Genomic DNA, 20,179 nt, shown 5'->3' with positions numbered 1-20,179 from the left:
TGTCAACAATCTCACTAGAATCAAAAGGGGGAAAGGCAAAAGTACAGACAAGAAAGAAAAGTTGATCTTCAAGGCTAAATAAAAAAGTGAGCCCAGTAAAAGCCAATATTGAGATTTTACTTCCACTCATAAAAGCCACTTAACCCTAAAGCAATTCTGGAGAGTTCTCTTAAAACAGTACTGGTTAAAAAAAAAAGTTGTTATCCAACCTGGGCAGACTGGCCTTGGTACCTATCTTGTATATCTCTAGTAACAACCTTTCTCTCTGTGTCTAACACCATCAACAGCTGTTTCCTTTTCCCTTTCTTGTGTGTATTTGTAAATTTACTGCTCTTATCCTAACTTGCTTTAAATAGTTTCAATTTTTTTCAAACATCCTTAAGGCAAAAGGGTATGTTACTAAATTATCTTAGTACCAATTTAACAAACTATCTGATACAAATGGAAATAAATACAGATGTTAAATTTGTAACAACTTTTAGAGTGCCTGCTACTTTAAGAGATTAACTGTCATACTTTATGCCTGAGGCTGAAGAAACACTAGAACTGAGTCCTTCAGCTTTACACTGACTCTTGATAAGGTCTTTTATCTCCCCTCTCCATGACTACAATGTTTCCTTATTAGTAGATAACCGTTTGTCAGTCTATCTCCTCCCCCAGAAAGAATGCAACATAGATGCTACAAACATTCTAATCAGACTCACCTTAGCAGAGCTCTAAAATTTTGAAGGTCAAACATGCTTTGGAGTAGGACACTCCTTCAGCTGGCTATAGTGGCCCTAGGCAAGTTTTCTAAATTCTCCAAATCAAATCCCCATCACCACTCCCCTTTAAAGAAGGTAAGTAAAGTCACTCAGTTGTGTCCAACTCTTTGAGACCCAGTGGACTGTAGCCCACCAGGCTCCTCCGTCTGTCCGTGGGATTTTCCAGGCAAGAGTACTGGAGTGGGTGGCCATTTCCTTCTCCAAGGAATCTTCCCAACCCAGGGATCGAACCCGGGTCTCCCGAATTGTAGGCAGCTGCTTTTACCGCCTGAGCCACCAGGGAAATCGGAATAGCATCCATGATGATTGTCCCCAAAACAGTCCTCCCAATGAAGATGCCCCACCTGTTAGCTGCTCAATAGCCAAGAGCACCCGCCCCAGGGCTGACTGCTGCAGAAAGGAGGTGGAGAGCGAGGCTATTGAGGGAGTCTCATGGGCTCAGAGGTTAAAGCGTCTGCCTGCAATGCGGGAGACCTGGGTTCGATCCCTGGGTTGGGAAGATCCCCTAGAGAAGGAAATGGCCACCCACTCCAGTACTCTTGCCTGGAAAATCCCATGGATTGAACAGCCTGGTGGGCTACAGTTCACAGGGTCAGCAGAGTCGAACAAGACTGAGCGATTTCACTTTCACTTTCACCTAACAAAAGTTCTGAGTTTCCTAGTTTGTTCATTTACTCACTGGGCCAACCAAAAAAAAAAATTTTTTTTTTTAAGATTTTTGGGGTGTGGACCATTTTTTTAAAGTCTTTATCGAATTCATTACCATATTGCTTCTATATTTTTTATATTGTTTTATATTTTGGTTTCTTGGCCAAGGGGCATGTGGGTCCAAATCCCCTGCATTGAAAGTCAAAGTCCCCACCCCTGGACCACCAGGGAAGCCCCCTGAGCCAACAAATATTTCCTGGGCATCTACTGTAAGAAGAGGAGAGTGAAGGAAATGGGCACTTACCATCACTGAGCTTACAAACTACAGAAGGTGAGCAAAGATGAAGCATTCTATACAGATGTTCCACTTGAAAAAGTGTCATAGAAAAAAACTGAGAAGTGCAGAGGGCCAGAGAGGAAACGAGGTAAGGTGCTGCACTTTTATACCAAGTGGTCAGAGAAGGAAACATCTCAGCAAGGGCTTAAAGGAAGTGAGGAGCAAGCTGCACTGAGCTGTAGTAAAAGATGGCCTAGCACTCAGGGTGATGAGGTGTCAGGGCTCATGTTTGTCAATGGTAATAAATGTACCACCCCAGTGGGAGATGCTGAGTGGGGGAAAGCTGGGGGTGGTGCCGGGGACAGGGAGGTCTATGAGCAATCTCCGTGCCTCCCATTCAGTTTTGCTATGAACTTAACTGCTATAAATAAATAAATAAAGCCTTTCTTTTAATGGTCCTAGTGGAGAAGGAAATGGCAATCCACTCCAGTATTCTTGCCTGAGAGATCCCATGCACAGAGGAGCCCGGTGGGCTACAGTCCATGGGGTCGCAAAGAGTCGGATAGGACTGAGCAACCAAACAAAATGATCCTAGGAACTTTGAGATGTCCAAGACAGAGGTAGTCAGCTGAATCCCGGGTCTCACAACTGGTTTCTTAGGCAGGTGAGTGAAGTACAAAGTGAAAGAGGCATTCTCTGAGCGATCTGGCCGTGGGCACAACCCAGGACTTGTATGTGCAACTTAGACTCATAACCCTGCTTGGTGGCTTGATCCTTTCCACAGAGGCAAGGGCAAGAAGGCTGCATCACCACCAGATTATTGACTCATGTCTCCCAGAAAAGATCAAATTCAGCCTATCCTTCACCAACTCCCAGAGCTTGCTCAAACTCATGTCCAGCAAGTTGGTGATGCCATCCAACCATCTTATCCTCTGTCGTCCCCTTCTCCTCCCGCCTTCAATCTTTCCCAGCATCAGCGTCTTTTTCAACGAGTCAGTTTTTTGCATTAGGTGGCCAAAGTATTGGAGTTTCAGCTTCAGCATCAGTCCTTCCAATGAATATTCAGATACAAGGTTAGTTAGGTTAGAATGGAGGCTTACTGTGGTTAGGAAAATTATGACCCTAAAGTGCTGCTAAGGAAGGTCACTAGTATATGCTTCAGTTAATGTCTCCTTCAAAGAATCTTTCTTAAAAATAGCCACATTTGTACAAGAAGGTTTCTCCAATAAAATGTTTGTAATAGCAAGGAAACTGGTAACAACCTAATACATACCAACACAGAAAGGGTAAATTATGATACATGAAACATGGTGACATGGTGTAACATCAAACAGGTTTATCCAAACAAGAATCTGAGCAGAATGTACACTGTGAGCCAATTTGCTTGAAGAGAAAATGTTTTCTTTTGATATTTATGCATAACACACACACACACTCAACTGTTGATAGTGGTTTCTCTGGAAAGCAGCACTTTCAGCTTTTATTCTGTATGCTATGAATCCTTTTATTATCTGCATAAACATTTTCTTCTGTAAGTATAATGGTTGGGGGTGGGGAATTTCCTGACCCATCAATACTGAAAATCAGGTCTTCCTGAAGTCTTCATACATTTTTATATTATTTTCACCAGATTATAAAGACAAAGCAGAAAAATAAGTGGGGGTGGGGGAGCCAGTTTAAAATCCTCCCATTAAAAAAAGTAGGTAAGGGACTTCCCCAGTGATCCAGTATTCAAGAATCTGCCTTGCAATGCAGGGGACATGGGTTCAATCCCTGGTCAGGGAACTAAGATCCCCCATGCCTCAGAGCAACCGACTGAACCATAACTACTGAACCCACATGTGGCAACTGGAGCCGGCACTCCACAATGAAAGATCCTGAACGATGCAATGAAGATTCTGTGTGCCACAACTAAGACCCAACAGCCAAATAAATAAAATAATTTTTTTAAATGTAAAGCAGGTAAGATTCCAACGTGGCTCTATTTTAAAAATAGAGTAATGCTGTACAGCAAAAAAATAAATAAATAAAAGGAAGCTTAAGCAAGACAGGTGATCACTTTGGGCAAATTAAGCTCTACCAGCCTCAGTGCTCCCACCTGTAAAATGGAAAAATGGCCTATTTTACAGAGTCACCGAGAACAGTGCTTTATAAATCTAGCTAAAATGCCCTGCACACTGACACATCATGGACATTCAGTATACAGCAGTTCTTATTTAAATCAGCAATGTCAATCTTACCTTTTATGTAACTGACACAGACTGTTTCATGTAGACATGCACTCTGTCAGATCTATTTAAGTGACCCTTCCACAGTCCTTTCAGCCTCTTGCAATGCAAATTTATTCAGAAATAAAAATGTCACATACATCAAACTGCTTTTCTCCCCAAAATAGAAGGAAAACATTTCAAGTAAAAAAAAAAAGTTGGTTTTTTTTGTTGTTTTTTTTTGAAGTTTTACAGACACTCACACCATACACATATATAATTACAAGGAAAGAAGAGGAATACAAAAAAAAAAGACTCAGGATATTTTCAAATATTCTGTTTTATGGTGTTTGTTTGTTTGTTTGTTTTTTACATTTTATTTATATTTTAAATTTATTTTTAATTGGAGTATAATTGCTTTAAATACTGTGTTGGTTTCCGCCATGTATCAGCATGAATCAGCCATAGGTATATGCATGTCCCCTCCCTCATGAACCTCCCTCCGGTTTTTGGCCATTAAGTGCTTCCAAATCTAGCATAGTCCTGGGAACCTACTCTCAGGGGCCTTTGCGAGGATGTGCTGGTTTAAAGGCTTTGCAACCTCCTAGCTATATGACCTCAAGGTCTCAGCCTTCTTATCATTAACATGGAGCTTCCTGGGGGTTGCTGGAGGGTTAAATGAAATGCGTGTCATATTTTTAGCACAATGCCAAGCTCATGGTGAACATTCCATAGTAGTAGCTGTCCTGGTCATTTTTCTGCCAGCCAAAGTACATGTTCAAGACAATCCATACATTAGAGAGAAGCTTTTCTACTGGACAAACAGCTGCTAAGTAGGTCCCAAAGCCCCATGACCATGACCCAGTTTCCAGAGAATATGAGGAAAACAACTGCCCAGAGGCCTGAGGATGTCTGGTCTGGTCTGGTCCCTGGTCAGCTCGCCTTCCCCTTTTCCACACATACCCTCCAGGAATAACAGCCTCTTGGTAACTGGCAATGTGTCAGCGGTGAGTCATGGGTCATACACTGTTTTCATCTGAATTCTCCAGAACTCTACCCCAAGCAGTTCATACTCTCAGGGCCCCCAACTGACATGATCGCCTACAGTTCCTTTAGCTCTCCAGCGCCACATGAAGCCCTCAGGACATTCATAATGTAACGCGATTTCCCCAACGACCTCTTCTCCATTTCAAACCCTCCGTTTCAAGGTGGACACCGCCTTGAACAAGGTTCAGGCCCCAAACTCAAGTCCACATCCCACAGCCTGTTAGCTCCCTCCCATCATTCAGCTCAAATGACACGTTCTCCAAGAGCCCTCCCTGAATGCAGCAGCAAATGTAGCACTGATGTGCCTCCAGCCAACCCCTGCGCTATTTCATTATATTCTATATGGGTTCAGAATGTGTCTAGCTGCAAGTAATAATTGTTTAATTAACAGCGGCTTCTAATATTTCTGGACTCCCCTGGTGGCTTAGTGCTAAAGAACCCACCCGCCAATGCAGGAGATGTGGGTTCAATCCCTAGGTTGGGAAGATCCCCTGGAGAAGGAAATGGCAACCCACTCCAGTATTCTTGCCTGGAAAATCCCATGGGCAGAGGAGCCTGGTGCGAGCTACCATCCATGGGGTTGCAAAGAGTCAGACATGATTTGGCGACTAAACAATTTCTCCAGACCCTGATGCTGGGAAAGATTGAAGGCAAAAGGGGAAGAGGGCGGCAGAGAACAAGGCGGTTAGATAGCATCACCAGCTCAATGGATATGAATCTGAGCAAAGTCCGGGAGATAGTGAAGGACAGGGAAGCCTGGGGTGCTGCAGTCCACAGTCAAACACAACTTAGAGATTGAACAACATCAACAATAGCAAGTTTAAAGGAAGGTGGCTAGTGGTATAATTTTAGCCATACAATGAGGCCATTTGGAACTCTGGGTCTTCCTGCTCGGCCACATTTAGCGTGCGGTCTTTAGGCACATCATCTCTTTGTACAAAAAGGTTGCTGGTCATAACCAGACATCTTTTCAACATGCCAAGCAGGAGGAAGATGGGAGGAGGAAGGTGTGGCTATGTCAGCCACATCAGGAAAGTCCTTCCCCAAACCTTTACTACCTGAAAACCAAAACGAGGTCACATGGCCTCCTCCAGCTTCAGGGGAAACAGGTAAATCAAGATACAAATTGTTATCACTGGCTGAGAACAAACATGATGTCACCTAAGGCTGCGCCCAGTTTAATCCCATGCATAATCAAGGTTCTCTTAGCAACAAAAAATGGGAATGAGCACTGGGGAGGAAAAGAACAGTGTTGGCCATGCTTATCTTTTCACAGTACTTACACTATCTGAAATTGAAGTGAAGTCAAGTCACTCAGTCGTGTCTGACTCTTTGCGACTCCATGGACTGTAGCCTACCAGGCTCCTCCATCCCTGGGATTCTCCAGGCAGGAATACTGGAGTGGGTTGCCATTTCCTTTTCCAGGAGATCTTCCCAACCCAGGGATGGAACCCAGGTCTCCCATATTGCAGGCAGACACTTTACCATCTGAACCACCAGGGAAGCTTGTATCTGAAATTAACTTCTGCTAAATAAGCAAATAAATATGTAAGTGTTGATGGCTCATACCTCAACAGAATGTAAGCTCTGTATCCAGCTTTACATATACATGCCCAGAGCCTGTATTGTAAAATTACTGTCAACTTTCTCACATTAGGCAGGTATTATAGGTAGTGGAATACAGTAAGGGTAGTCTAGGTTATGATGGGCTTCCCAGGTGGCTCAGTGGTAGGGGACTCTCGTTCAATTCCTGGGTCAGGAAGATCCCTTGGAGAAGGAAACAGCAACCTATTCCAGTATTCTTGCCTGGCAAATCCCACAGACAGAGGAGCCTGGTGAGCTCAGTTCTTGGGTTTGCAGAGTCAGACACGACTGAGTGAGTGACTAAACAACAATAAGGTTATGCTACTGTGGCAAATTAAGCCCCACATCTCAGTGGCTTGATGGCACAAAAACTTATTTCCTGGTCATTCTTTATGTTCATTGCATATGGTGGAGGGGAGGAGGGGAGGGGCTAGGGAGGAGGCAGGGAGCTTCACTCCACACCGAGAAATCTAAGCTGGAAAAAAGCCAAGTTGGAAACTCCACGATCTCAAAACGTGGCTGCAGAGTTGAGTTTACTATAGTAAACGAGAGGTAGACAGCCACTTAAAGGCTTCAGTCCAGAAACACATGTTACTCTCACGAACAGCCCCCTGGACAGAATTAGTCACATGATTCGTGTGCCCTAAGGAGGTGGAGAGCACGTGAATGTGGGTGGTAAATGTTTCTGCCTCATTCCCCATGCAATGGTAAAATATTGTACAACGCATCATCCCTATTTTAGAATTTAGACCCATCAGAGAAATGTCTTAGAATGAACTTAAAGTTAGGGATACTCAGTAAAACAATTATTTCATCTTATAAGGCAATACATACCATTAAAAAAAAATTTTTTTTCCCCTTCAGGAGTAATAATAGGAAATACTTATACAGCACTCATTATGTTCTGCTTCAAGTACTTGCCAAATCACATTACCTTTAATCAACCCAACTACCCAGAAAGGGCGATACAATAGTATCTTAAACCCATTGTCTAAGGGAATGGGAGAGTGTCAGACGCCAACTCTCCATGGGTCATTTCTGCATATCGTATAAGCAGAGGCACCAACCACCTTTATTCCAGATGATCTTTAAGGATGCTTATATAGAGAACAGCCTTGAAAAATATATCTCCCTATGGAGCAAAGGGCAGGTGTGCTAACTGCCCATTATAAAAGATTAGGATTCCCTAAAGATGTGGATTTCTCTTAGTATTATCCACTGTGTTTGCAGGTACCATCTGACTCTTTCCACATCTCCCCTCTTTGGAAACTAGGTCTTAGGGAACCAGTGTAAGAAAATGGTAATCGTCTGGCTATAGCCATTATTACAAGTAATAAAGCCATTCCCAAGAGTCCATGAAACTGTGGCAGGTTAGTTTCTGAGCTTGAAAGTGGGGTAAAATGTCAGAGCCTTCACAGTTCTTGACAAGAAGTTAAGTAATCTGCCTGACAGCTAGAGTAGGTGGCATATCTAAGATTCAAGCCCAAGCTGTCTGGCTTAGAAACCATGCTTTAAAATTCTCTGCTATACTGCAGTATGCCTCAAAGTGTAATTCCAGAACTAGAAGCATCAATATCACCTGTGAACATGTTACAAGTGCAAATTCTTGGGCATTACCCCAGACCTACTGAATCAGAAACTGTGGGGGTGGGAAAGGGAAAGACATGTGTGTATCTTAAAGGTTTTTCAGGAGATTCTGATAGTTACTATAAGTTTGAAAAACACCACTTTACTGCATATATTCACCATATCCATAACATAGAAGGAAATGGTATGAGTTATATCCTGATTTACATAGGGATTTGAATTGACCTTTCGTAACCGGAATAATAGATTTGAAGCACTCACAGAGATGGCTCCTAAGCCCTTGCATTTAATTTTTAGGAAGGTAAGGGTCTTTATTTGGTGCAAATAAGCACTGCATATCTGTTTAATAGGGCTGCATACTCTGCTTTGGAGTCACAAATGTACATCCCAAATGCTAAATTAAAATACCTGCTTTTTTATTCCCATAATGATTAGAAAGAATTACTTAGCCAAGGAGAAACACTATTTATATTTGAGAGTCAAGCTGTAATTCTTGAAAAACAGGAAACCACATATCAACATGGCCAACACAGTGTACCACAGTAGAAAGGGCACCAGGCTTTGAGTCACAGAGTCAAGTCACTTAACTTCTTCAACTCAATTTCCTGATTTTAAAATGGAAAATGAACTCCAACTTCAGAGTTGCAATTAGGCTTAAATGATATGTCATGTGAACACCATTGGTAAACAGCTGTTGTGCTACGTGCTTTGTGGATGTAAACTCCACCTGCATGGGCCCTTTCTCTGCCTTAACCTGGTGTTATCAGCTCCTCCAAAGCTGAGAGCACTGTCTGGCACTTAGAAGATACTGGATTCTTACAAGGTATCGCGAATGAACATGAGGTATTACATTAATGATGTAATTGGTTTCTCTGGACTCCACTTGTCACAATAATCTCAGTCATTTAATAGGAAAAACTTGCTTGAGCAAGAAATCCTTAGTCATGTTTTAAATGGGCCAGATAATTTAAGAAAATCAGCTGATTTTCTTCCCCTGGAGAACACTACTGAAAGAGTTCTGTCCTAAGGCATAAGACAGAAATGCCTATTAGCAACCCTCAAGGCCTGACAGCCTCACGGTTCCCCATCTACAACAATCTCTTATGCTCTTATGAACAGCCGGGAATAAAGATGTGCACCTACAAAGAACTAAATATTTCACATTTACTTCTGCATGGTGGTAGAATTTAGTAAACAGATGACAGGGTTTATGTAATCTCTTGTAATAAAATCTAATATTAATTCAGCAAATATTAAATAAGCTACTGCTGTGTCTAAAAAGAGACTGCTGGAAAGCCACGGTCAATTAAATATCATTGAGAATAGGAGTCATTGTTGACTTTATAATTTAATGAAAAATATAACTTATTTACAAAACTTTCTGTGAGTATGGTAAATGCAGTTCCTTAATTTGAACTCTCTAACATACTTTCTCAATCTCCTGAAAATTTTGTTAACGGTCTAGTCTTAAAATAGGGGAACTCTGGGCTTTTACCTTCAACAGAAATACTAAGATAGCAAATGAATTCAAGGACATTTTTCAGGGTAGAGATTCAATAGTAAGAGTTTTCTAGCTATGATGCCATACCTTAAGGGACATCTGCAGGGTATATTGTCCCCTGTGTATGCTTATAACAATCCGGATATTTATATATAAATTAGTTCTACCCTTTCCACAAGTGACAGCGCAAATCTATCTTAAGATTTGGAATTTTAATAATGGACTAACTTCATAAAGTCAACTTACTTGCATTATGCACATTTGATCAATGAAAGCACAGATTACAGAGTTGAGCATGAAATGCCTTTTGTTTGCATCTTTAAAAATATGGAGAACAAGTCTGCCTTTCCCACATTTTTTTTTAATCCATCTTTTCAACCCCCAAAGCACTATAACTTCCACCAATCACATGGCTCCAGTGACTTATAAATGTTCCTAATAAAGATGCAACTCATATATATATATGTATCTTAGACAACTCTTCCATGTAATCAAAGACAAATTAAGCAAGTATTTTAGTCAATAAAAATAACTTCTAGCTCCACTAACTCCTTGTAAAATTCAGTTAAACAAATAGGAAACAGAAGAGAAAGCCAGTTTTGACACAGTCTAATTACTAAAGGTCTCATAAACTCACAATGAAACAGTGACTTCTGGTGGAAATGCATGCATATTTTACATCTTGTAAGAGAAAGCAATGTTGAAAATCACCTCATCTTTACTCTTGTCATAAATTCTCTGCCCCTTGACGATTTCTGTATTGAAAATTAACACAATGTAAGTCTTGAAAATCGTATTTTTAAGAGGTTGAAGAGTTAAGAGCATTTTTAAAGAGGTTGAAGAGTTAAGCAAATGCCAAAGACACTACAGAAATTCAATTGCCACAGTGAATGAATAAAACATATTAATTCTGATATGTAGCAGTTCCTTTTCTTCCTGCAAAGGGTCCACAGCAACACACCTCCAAGTTGCATATCTCCAGCCACATCATCGCTGTCAGTTCTATTTAGAAAAAGAAAAGAAGGGGTGGGGGGGGGGGGGGGCGGTGAGGAAGTCCCCAATATTTAAATTCATTTTTTTTCTCCAAAACCTTGTGTCCCACTCTTCAAAACCTCTTTGTCCTAAAGTGACCAAACGCGTCTCAAATTCTTTCCTTGGTCCCCTCTCTCCTCAGTTAGCTGAATTAAAATTAGCTTTTTAAGTACTAGTTATCTAGTCTCCTACTTTCCCTGTTCCTTCATTCTCTTGAGTCATTATCTCTTAGTTCTCCCCATTCCTCTTCTGCATATTTATCTTCAAATACAATACTTTCCGACCTTGGCAAACAGACACTACCTCTAAATGAAAGCAGGCAAACCATTCAGAGTTTTCAACTCTCCTGTGAATTTCCAGAATATCCACTCAAGGAACCCTTTCCACTAAAGATGAAAGGCAAGCTAAGGAAATACATTAGACAGAGGAAGTAAACATTGAAACAGGGCATGCCTAGGTATTCTTAAGCCTCTAAGCAGAACTAGACTCCCGAGTCCCAAGGTCTTTCTTTTTCGTGACTTCCGTCGCTACTCGGAGTCTGACACCAGGTAGGTCCGGGAGCAGGGTGGAGGGTCCCACCACCGCCCGTAACTTCTACCACCTCTGCATGACCTTGTTCTGAAACAATCTTCCACAAGCAAAATCACCCACATTCTCAAGCCGGTCCCTTGCCTGGCGTTTCTCTGCCTCAATTACTGAGCTCTTCTCACCTGCCAAGCGTCTGAAGGAACACCCATGGGTCTTCGCCTTAATGTACGGTTTCACCTTTAAGATTTAAATCTGTCTGGTTTCTTGATGGTAGGTCATCCCTCCTCCCCGCCCCCACCCCCTCCTACAACTTGCACCAACTGGGTTAAGATTATCCCACCCCACTGTTTTGTTTTGTTAAAAAAAAAAAAAAAAAAACTTCATCTGCAAGGCCTTCCCCACCCCCACTTCGACACCCACCCGCCCCCAACAGAGATGGGCTCCCGGAAGACCGGACTCATCTCCACCTCCAAAGCCAAGGGTCTTCCCAAGGCAATTTACATAACAATACGGGGTCTGCGGAAACTCCAAGGAGACCAACCGAGGAGTAAAGTCGCAAGATCCTTGCAGGTCCCTCGCAGCTTCATTAACGTAACTCCCAAGCACCTTAAGGTAAAGGATGATTCCTGTAACGCTCCAGGTCCTCTCCCTCCTAAATCGCCAACCCCGGCGCTCGCAAAGTCGGGGGGCTAGCGTGTGGCGGTCAGAGGATCATACATCAAGATGAATGTATCACCGAGGGAAATTAACCAGTTCCACGCTCTGCAGACGCCGTCTCCCTCTGTGCCAGGAGCAGGTCCCGGAAGGTGCCTCCAACTTTTCCCCTCCCTCTCTAGAGTCTGCGGACCACCGCCGCACACCTCCATCTCGATCACAATTTGAGGAGATTGGAACCACTAATCTCTCTCCTAGACGTAGGGGGGGAGGGGTGACGATGAAGGGGGGAGGGGGCCTCGTAACGGAGGGGAGAAAAGCCCCGCTTTTACCCCCACTCCGCGGAGAAACTTCTGGGACTCTTCTATTACGCAACCCCAGGACCAGGTTCCAATACACGAACATCTTTCCGCAAGACGCGGGGCGCACGGGCAGACGTGGGATTCGGTGGAGTGAGAGAGGTGGAGAGGAGGACGGGTCTCTTCTTGCGCTCCCCTCCCCAGTTTTTCTAGACGCTACCTGCCGGTAATTGGTAAGGGCGGTAGAGAGCTCGGCGTCTCCCTCGCCGGTTCTCCCCGAAGGTTCCCACCGGAAAAGTGGGAACGCCAAGCGACTTGAGTCAGCGTGCTGGGAAGCCGCCTGCGAGGCGGGAGAGCCGGGGCTTCCCAGAAGTCAGCGGCCGCGGCGCCGGGACCAGGATGACCACCCCAACCCCCCCACCTCCAGCTCAGGGGAGCGGGGCGCAAGATTCCGCTCACCTTCCAGACCTGGAGTCCTCCAGTCTCGGCTCGCGCGCCCTCGCCGCCTCCACCCGCCCCTGACCTGTTGCGGTGAGGAAGGGGCGCAGGTGCGGGGAGCGCGGGGCGCTCAGCGACGGCTCGCGCGGGACCCGGCGCCCAGCCGCGGAGGCGAGAACGCAGCTGTGCCAGCGACGCGCGCGGGCGGCGGCCGAGTGCGCAGGGGCCGCGCGCTCGTCCGCTGGCTGGCTGGCTGGCTAGCCCCGCGCGCCGGCGGCCCCCGGAACGCCCGGGAGGCGAGGCCCCGCCCTTCCCCGGGAGGCCACGCCCCACCCCGAGTTTCTCGGCCCCGCCCTGCCCACGCCCTCTCGCTGGCACCACCCTGATGAGAGGAACTGCGCGGGCCCTCCGCGGGAGACCAGTGGGAGGACCCAGGGCCAGCAGCCTCTCGGAATGAATACTGCAGTGACCGTACACCGGCAGCGTGGGTGACCCTGCCCCGGCCTGGTGTGGGGCACCGCAACCCTTTCGCTTTGCAGCGAGAATGAGCTTAGGGTCAAGTTTTGACTAAAAGTGTCAAGGAGTCTTTTCTGCAGTCTCCTATTCTTTAGAAAGACGATAATAACTAACATCTGGAGAGGGTTAAATGGTTTGTAAAGGGCTTTTCGCACTCAAGCCCAGCTCATCGTCATAACAGCCGCATGAAACACACACAGTATTGCTGGCATCTCCCAAATAATGAAACCGAAGGGGTAGAAATAGTGTGCCCAGTGTCCGCAGGCTAAAAAGGGGCACGAGAAACCAGGCCTCCCAAATCCAGCCTCCCCAGCTCTTGCTCTTCAGCAGCCCAACATCAGAAAATTCTAATGGGTATTGGGGCTTTGGCAAACAGATCCAAAAGAAGGCTACTGCCTGGTTGCTACCCAATCCCTTGTTGAACATAGGAAAGAAAGCGTCCTCCTGAACTCGTAGTGGCATCTCACCTTCCTCCCTGAAAAGGATGCAGGAAGATATCATCAAACGGCCCAGACAGGATTTTTCCCAGGTCTTAATGGTTTAAATTTTTTTCAGATTTTTTCTTTTTTTAATGTGGACCGTTTTTAAAGTCTTTATTGAATTTGTTACAGTATTACTTGTGTTTTATGGTTTGTCCTTTTGGCCATGAGACACGTAGGATCTTAACTCCCTGCCAGGTATTGAACCCTGCCTTCTGCATTGGAACCTGAAGTCTTAACCACCAGACCACCAGGGAAGTCCCCTCTTAATGGTTTCAATGGGTGAAATCATTTGGATCAAGAAAATCACCTTTTTCATATGCAATAGAATGTAAACTAATATAATGTATGAAATAACTCCTCTTTCTTGCTCTGTTTTTTCATTTGTTCTTATTGTTGCTCTGCCCCTCCTGATTCCTTCATTTTCCACATAAACACTGTTCGAAAACCTAAGCGATAGATATTCGCATTTCCAAATTAAACTCTTGGCTGCTTGATCCCATGGATTGTTTTGCAAAATATAACTCTTTTCCCTACTCCCTATGCTTTCACAATTATATTGATTTACCTTAACAGCTACAATAATTAAGGTGCCCCTGATGAGATCTGCCGTGCCTCTGGGTGAAAGCTTTGGAGGTCTTCCCTAGGCAGGTGGGACAGCCATCACCCCAGACAGATGCCAGTTTGCACGCTTCTTAAATGTTTCTAACAAAGATTGATATCTATTCTAATCATAATGAATATTTTAACCTTTTTGTTATGGAATTAATATATTTCATTGTAAAATATGTATAAGCTTATATATAAATAAAAATATATAAGTCATATTTTAATATAAATTTATTTTAATTGGAGGCCAATTACTTTACAATATTGTATTGGTTTTGCCATGAATCTGCCATGGGTGTACATGTGTTCCCCATCCTGAACCCCTCTCCCACCTCCCATTTTTTTATTTTTTAAACACTTTATTTTATATTGGAGTGTAGCTGATGAACAACGCTGCAACAGTTTCAGATGGACAGCAAAGTGACTCAGCCATACATATAAATGGATCCATTCTCCCCCAAACTCCCCTCCCATCCAGCCTGACACATAACAATGAGCGGAATTCCCTGTGCAATAAAGTAAGTCCTTGTTGGTTACCCATTATCAATATAGCAGCAAGTACTTGCATGAGTGCCTGCTAAGTTGCTTCAGTCATGTCCAACTCTGCGACCCTGTGGACTGTAGCCTGCCAAGCTCCTCTGTTCATGGGGATTCTCCACGCAAGAATACTGCAGTGGGTTGCCATGTTCTCCTTCAGGGGATCTTCTCGAGCCAGGGATTGAACCCACATCTCTTGCATCTCCTGCATTAGCAGGCAGATTCTTTACCACTACCACCATCTGGGAAGCTCAGTGAGTACCTTATCCATCCCCAATTCCATAACTATCCCTTCCCCACATCCTTCCCCTGCTGGCAACCATAAATTCATTCTCTAAGTCTGTGAGTCTGTTTCTGTTTTGTAAATAAGTTCATTTGTATAATTTTTTAGATTCTGTAGGTAAGGGACGTCATGTAATATTTCTCCTCTTTTTGACTCACTTGACGTAGTGTGACAATCTTTAGGTCCATCCACGTTGCAAACACAACTGAGTGACTGAACTGAACTGAAATAATGTTGTTGCAAATAGATTATTTCATTCTTTTTAATAAACCTAGTCATACTTTATAATCTGAAGGGTTTTTTTTTTTTTAATCAATCTAAAACTTTTTCCCTTGTTGTATTCTTAATCCAATAAAGTCTCCTAATGCCTTCAATCTGTAGTCAATTTAGTAAATAACATTGACAGTGAAAGTTTGATAATTTGACTTTACTGCTTTTGGAGGTGAGGGATGCAATGTTGCAGATTTTGTTGTTGTTGAAGATGATGTAGCTTTGGTTCAGAGGATAGCTCATGACATTGATAGAAATATCTTTAAGGCAATGTGCTAGGGAATGGCCATGTCAATGACACAGAGCACCTGTTTTCATGAGCTTCTGGTGCCTTGCAGAAACAGGTAGGTAAATAGACAATTCCTATGCATGTTTCTATTAATTAATTTCTGGAAAGGGTAGTTCAGTTCAGTCGCTCAGTCATGTCCAACTCTTTGCGACCCCATGGACTGCAGTACACCAGGCCTCCTTGTCCATCACCAACTCCTGGAGTTTACTCAAACTCATGTCCATTGAGTCAGTGATGCCATCCAACCATCTCATCCTCTGTTGTCCCCTTCTCAACCTGCCTTCAATCTTTCCCAGCATCAGGGTGTTTCCCAATGAGTCAGCTCTTCACATCAGATGGCCAAAGTACTGGAGTTTCAGCTTCAACATCAGTACTTCCCATGAACATTCAGGGCTGATTTCCTTTACCATTGACTGGTTGGATCTCCTTGCAGTCCAAGGGACTCTCAAGAGTCTTCTCCAACACCACAGTTCAAAAGCATCAATTCTTTGGTGCTCAGCTTTCTTCATAGTCCAGCTCTCACATCCATACATGACTACTGGAAAAACCAAAGCCTCAACTAGATGGACCTTTGTTGGCAAAGTAATGTGTCTGCTTTTTAATATGCTGTCTAGATTGGTCATAACTTTTCTTTCAAGGAGTAATTGTCTTTTTATTTCATGGCTGCAGTCACCATAAAGGAAAAGCAGTCATTCTTGTGAGTTTTTAAGTTGCTTTTCTGCCTTTTCTCCAGGTCACAATGTATATAATCAGTTAATAAGCAGGTTGTTTTAAATAGTGATTGAGTGCATGCTAAGTCGCTTCAGTAGTGTCCGACTCTGTGCAACCCCATGGATTGTAGCCCATCAGGCTCCTCTGTCCATGGGATTCTCCAGGCAAGAATACTGGAGTGGGTTGCCATGCCCTCCTCCAGGGGATCTTCCCAACCCAGAGATCGAACCCAGGTCTCCTGCCTTGCAAGCATATTCTTTATCATCTGAGCCACCAGGGAAGCTATATCTAAATTTTCAAAAAATGTATGACATAATTGAAAAGCCATTATGCAAAGGAGATGCAGACATTACACTTTGTTAGCTACACTCTCCTCTATCTTCATTATAGGAATTCTTCAGTTACATTTTTAGTTCACTGGCTGAAATTCTAGCACTTTCTTCATCTTTACAACTTAGTCATTTTATTTCTGATCATGTTTCTGCTTAGGTGAAGTATGTCTCTGACATAAGTGATCTTTTTTACAACAGAACTGAAAAAAAATTTTTGCCCCCTTTTTTTTTTTTTTGTAATACAACTATGAAACTTTTTCACCTGCCTCTTTGTGTAAGGACTCCTGGGGTTTTACCTGAAAATTTTCAGCCATGATTCTACTTAAATTTTGCAAACAAACAAATGAATCTCCAGGGACTCAGAGAAGCTCATAGGCTGTATTCTCAGAGTTCCTGAACTGCACAAGGCAGGGTGGGAATACATGTTGAGATTGAGGCTGAAGGGAAATGAGCCTGCATCACAACACTGACAGCTGTTTGCTTGGGCAGCCTGGAATATTCCTAAACTCTGTAGTCAGCAAGCCCTGAGTCTTGTAAACCAGCAGTTTAAATGACGTTACTCCAAAATTACTGCATGTATATTTCAAAGGGAATGAATTACTTCAACGTGTAAGAAAGTCCTAACCAAACTGGCAGATAAATCCTAACCGAGCATACACTTGGTTATAAGTATACACTGGGTTGAAAACTTCAACCCAGATGGGGGAAGGTGGTGTAGACGGGGAGCAGGGAACAGTGAAAGGGAGGAAGGAGGACTGGCCTGAGCCAGGCAGAGGGCAGGGGAGAGAGCCAGTTTCCAAAAAAAAACACAAAAGAAAGAGGAGAAGTAGGATCTCCAGCAAAGATTATGAAGGGCAGTGATGAGAACATAGGAAAAATCAAAGGCAAACTGGTGGTGAAGGGCCCTACGTGCCAACCTAGGGAGCATTCTTTTCATCCTAAGTGGAGGTTGATTTGATCAAGTTGCATTATAGAAAGACTACTGTGGCTGCCAGATGAAAATAAAGATGAATAGGAGACAGTAAGGCTGTCGTCCTAATCCCTGAGGCCATGGGAGAAAGTGTACTGAGAGCTGGGCATAGATTGTAGGCAGACACAGAAATTCCCAGCTTTTACATATCTACTTGGGAGGAAGATATGCAAATGTAAACCTGCTATCTTTTGCTGCAAGAAGTGCACAACCATTGTAATTAAATTAACTGCATTTTATCATGAACACTTTGCATAAAACATAGTTCTTAGTGACCTGACCTTTTATTTTTTTCTGACCTCATTTTTTCTAACAAGTACAATGAGTTTTATATTATGTGTAAGATTTTATTTATTGCTACTATACACTATTTCCCAATCCCAAAGGGATTATGAATATTTTTTAGTTATATGATAGTACTGTTAATTGATTTAGTATCTAAAATTGTAATTTGGAAAATGCTAGTGAGGAAAACAACAGAATGGGAAAGACTAGAGATCTCTTCAAGAAAATTATAGATACCAAGGGAACATTTCATGCAAAGATGGGTTCGATAAAGGACAGAAATGGTATGGACCTAACAGAAGCGGAAGATATTAAGAAGAGGTGGCAAGAATACACAGAAGAACTGTACAAAAAAGAGCTTCACGACCCAGATAATCACGATGGTGTGATCACTGACCTAGAGCCAGACGTCCTGGAATGTGAAGTCAAGTGGGCCTTAGAAAGCATCACTACGAACAAAGCTAGTGGAGGTGATGGAATTCCAGTTGAGCTATTTCAAATCCTGAAAGATGATGCTGTGAAAGTGCTGCACTCAATATGCCAGCAAATTTGGAAAACTCAGCAGTGGCCACAGGAATGGAAAAGGTCAGTTTTCATTCCAATCCCAAAGAAAGGCAATGCCAAAGAATGTTCAAACTACCGCACAATTGCACTCATCTCACACACTAGTAAAGTAATGCTCAAAATTCTCCAAGCCAGGCTTCAGCAATACGTGAACTGTGAACTTCCTGGTGTTCAAGCTGGTTTTGGAAAAGGCAGAGGAAGCAGAGATCAAATTGCCAACATCTGCTGGATCATGGAAAAAGCAAAAGAGTTCCAGAAAAACATCTATTTCTGCTTTATTGACTATGCCAAAACCTTTGACTGTGTGGATCACAATACACTGTGGAAAATTCTTCAAGAGATGGGAATACCAGACCACCTGACCTGCCTCTTGAGAAATCTGTATGCAGGTCAGGAAGCAACAGTTAGAACTGGACATGGAACAACAGACTGGTTCCAAATAGGAAAAGGAGTACGTCAAGGCTGTATATTGTCACCCTGCTTATTTAACTTATATGCAGAGTACATTATGAGAAACACTGGACTGGAAGAAGCACAAGCTGGAATCAAGATTGCTGGGGAAAATATCAATAACCTCAGGTATGCAGATGACACCACCCTTATGGCAGAAAGTGAAGAAGAACTAAAAAGCCTCTTGATGAAAGTGAAAGTGGAGAGTGAAAAAGTTGGCTTAAAGCTCAACATTCAGAAAACGAAGATCATGGCATCCGGTCCCATCACTTCATGGGAAATAGATGGGGAAACAGTGTCAGACTTTATTTTTTTGGGCTCCAAAATCACTGCAGATGGTGACTGCAGCCATGAAATTAAAAGACGCTTACTCCTTGGAAGGAAAGTTATGACCAACCTAGATAGCATATTCAAAAGCAGAGACGTTACTTTGCCAACAAAGGTCCGTCTAGTCAAGGCTATGGTTTTTCCTGTGGTCATGTATGGATGTGAGAGTTGGACTGTGAAGAAGGCTGAGCACCGAAGAATTGATGGTTTTGAACTGTGGTGTTGGAGAAGACTCTTGAGAGTCCCTTGGGCTGCAAGGAGATCCAACCAGTCCATTCTGAAGGAGATCAGCCCTGGGATTTCTTTGGAGGGAATGATGCTGAAGCTGAAACTCCAGTACTTTGGCCACCTCATGTGAAGAGTTGACTCATTGGAAAAGACTCTGATGCTGGGAGGGATTGGGGGCAGGAGGAGAAGGGGACGACAGAGGATGAGATGGCTGGATGGCATCACTGACTCGATGGACGTGAGTCTGGGTGAACTCCGGGAGTTTGTGATGGACAAGGAGACCTGGTGTACTGCAGTCCATGGGGTCGCAAAGAGTCGGACACGACTGAGCGACTGAACTGAACTGAACTGAGTGAATCTAGAGCAAAATATAAGTCCAAATCCATATTTCCCTATAAATAAAAAATGTAGGTATTTGTGAATACCTACAGTTTACTATGGAGAAGGCAATGGCACCCCACTCCAGTACTCTTGCCTGGAAAATCCCATGGACGGAGGAGCCTGGTAGGCTACAGTCCATGGGGTCGCTAGAGTCGAACACGACTGAGCGACTTCACTTTCACTTTTCACTTTCATGCATTGGAGAAGGAAATGGCAACCCACTCCAGTGTTCTTGCCTGGATAATCCCAGGGATGGGGGAGCCTGGTGGGCTGCCATCTCTGGGGTCGCACAGAGTCGGACACAACTGAAGTGACTTAGAAGAAGAAGATGAACAGTTTACTAAACATTTCATAAATAATTTGTTTTAAATTCCCTTGAAAA

General features: G+C 43.4%; 1 protein-coding gene across 5 annotated transcripts in view; it reads right to left on the bottom strand.

Moving 5' to 3' along the window:
- The window catches only part of AFF1 (ALF transcription elongation factor 1), a 196,929-nt gene extending 184,054 nt beyond the window's left edge, over positions 1 to 12,875 (bottom strand). For 2 of the 5 annotated variants that reach the window (XM_055589045.1, XM_055589048.1), the window contains exon 1: positions 12,588 to 12,873. The gene's annotated coding sequence lies outside the window, so the exon portion shown is untranslated. Of the gene's footprint in view, positions 1 to 704; positions 860 to 12,587 lie in introns of those variants that run through there. The other 3 variants (XM_055589047.1, XM_055589049.1, XM_055589058.1) reach the window with 2 other exon arrangements.
- Between the last annotated feature and the right edge of the window lie 7,304 nt (positions 12,876 to 20,179).

This window comes from Bubalus kerabau, chromosome 7, assembly GCF_029407905.1.
Source record: "Bubalus kerabau isolate K-KA32 ecotype Philippines breed swamp buffalo chromosome 7, PCC_UOA_SB_1v2, whole genome shotgun sequence".
NCBI lineage: Eukaryota > Metazoa > Chordata > Mammalia > Artiodactyla > Bovidae > Bubalus > Bubalus kerabau.
Note: the sequence above shows the minus strand (reverse complement) of the source record. Positions and strands in the feature narration are given on the sequence as shown.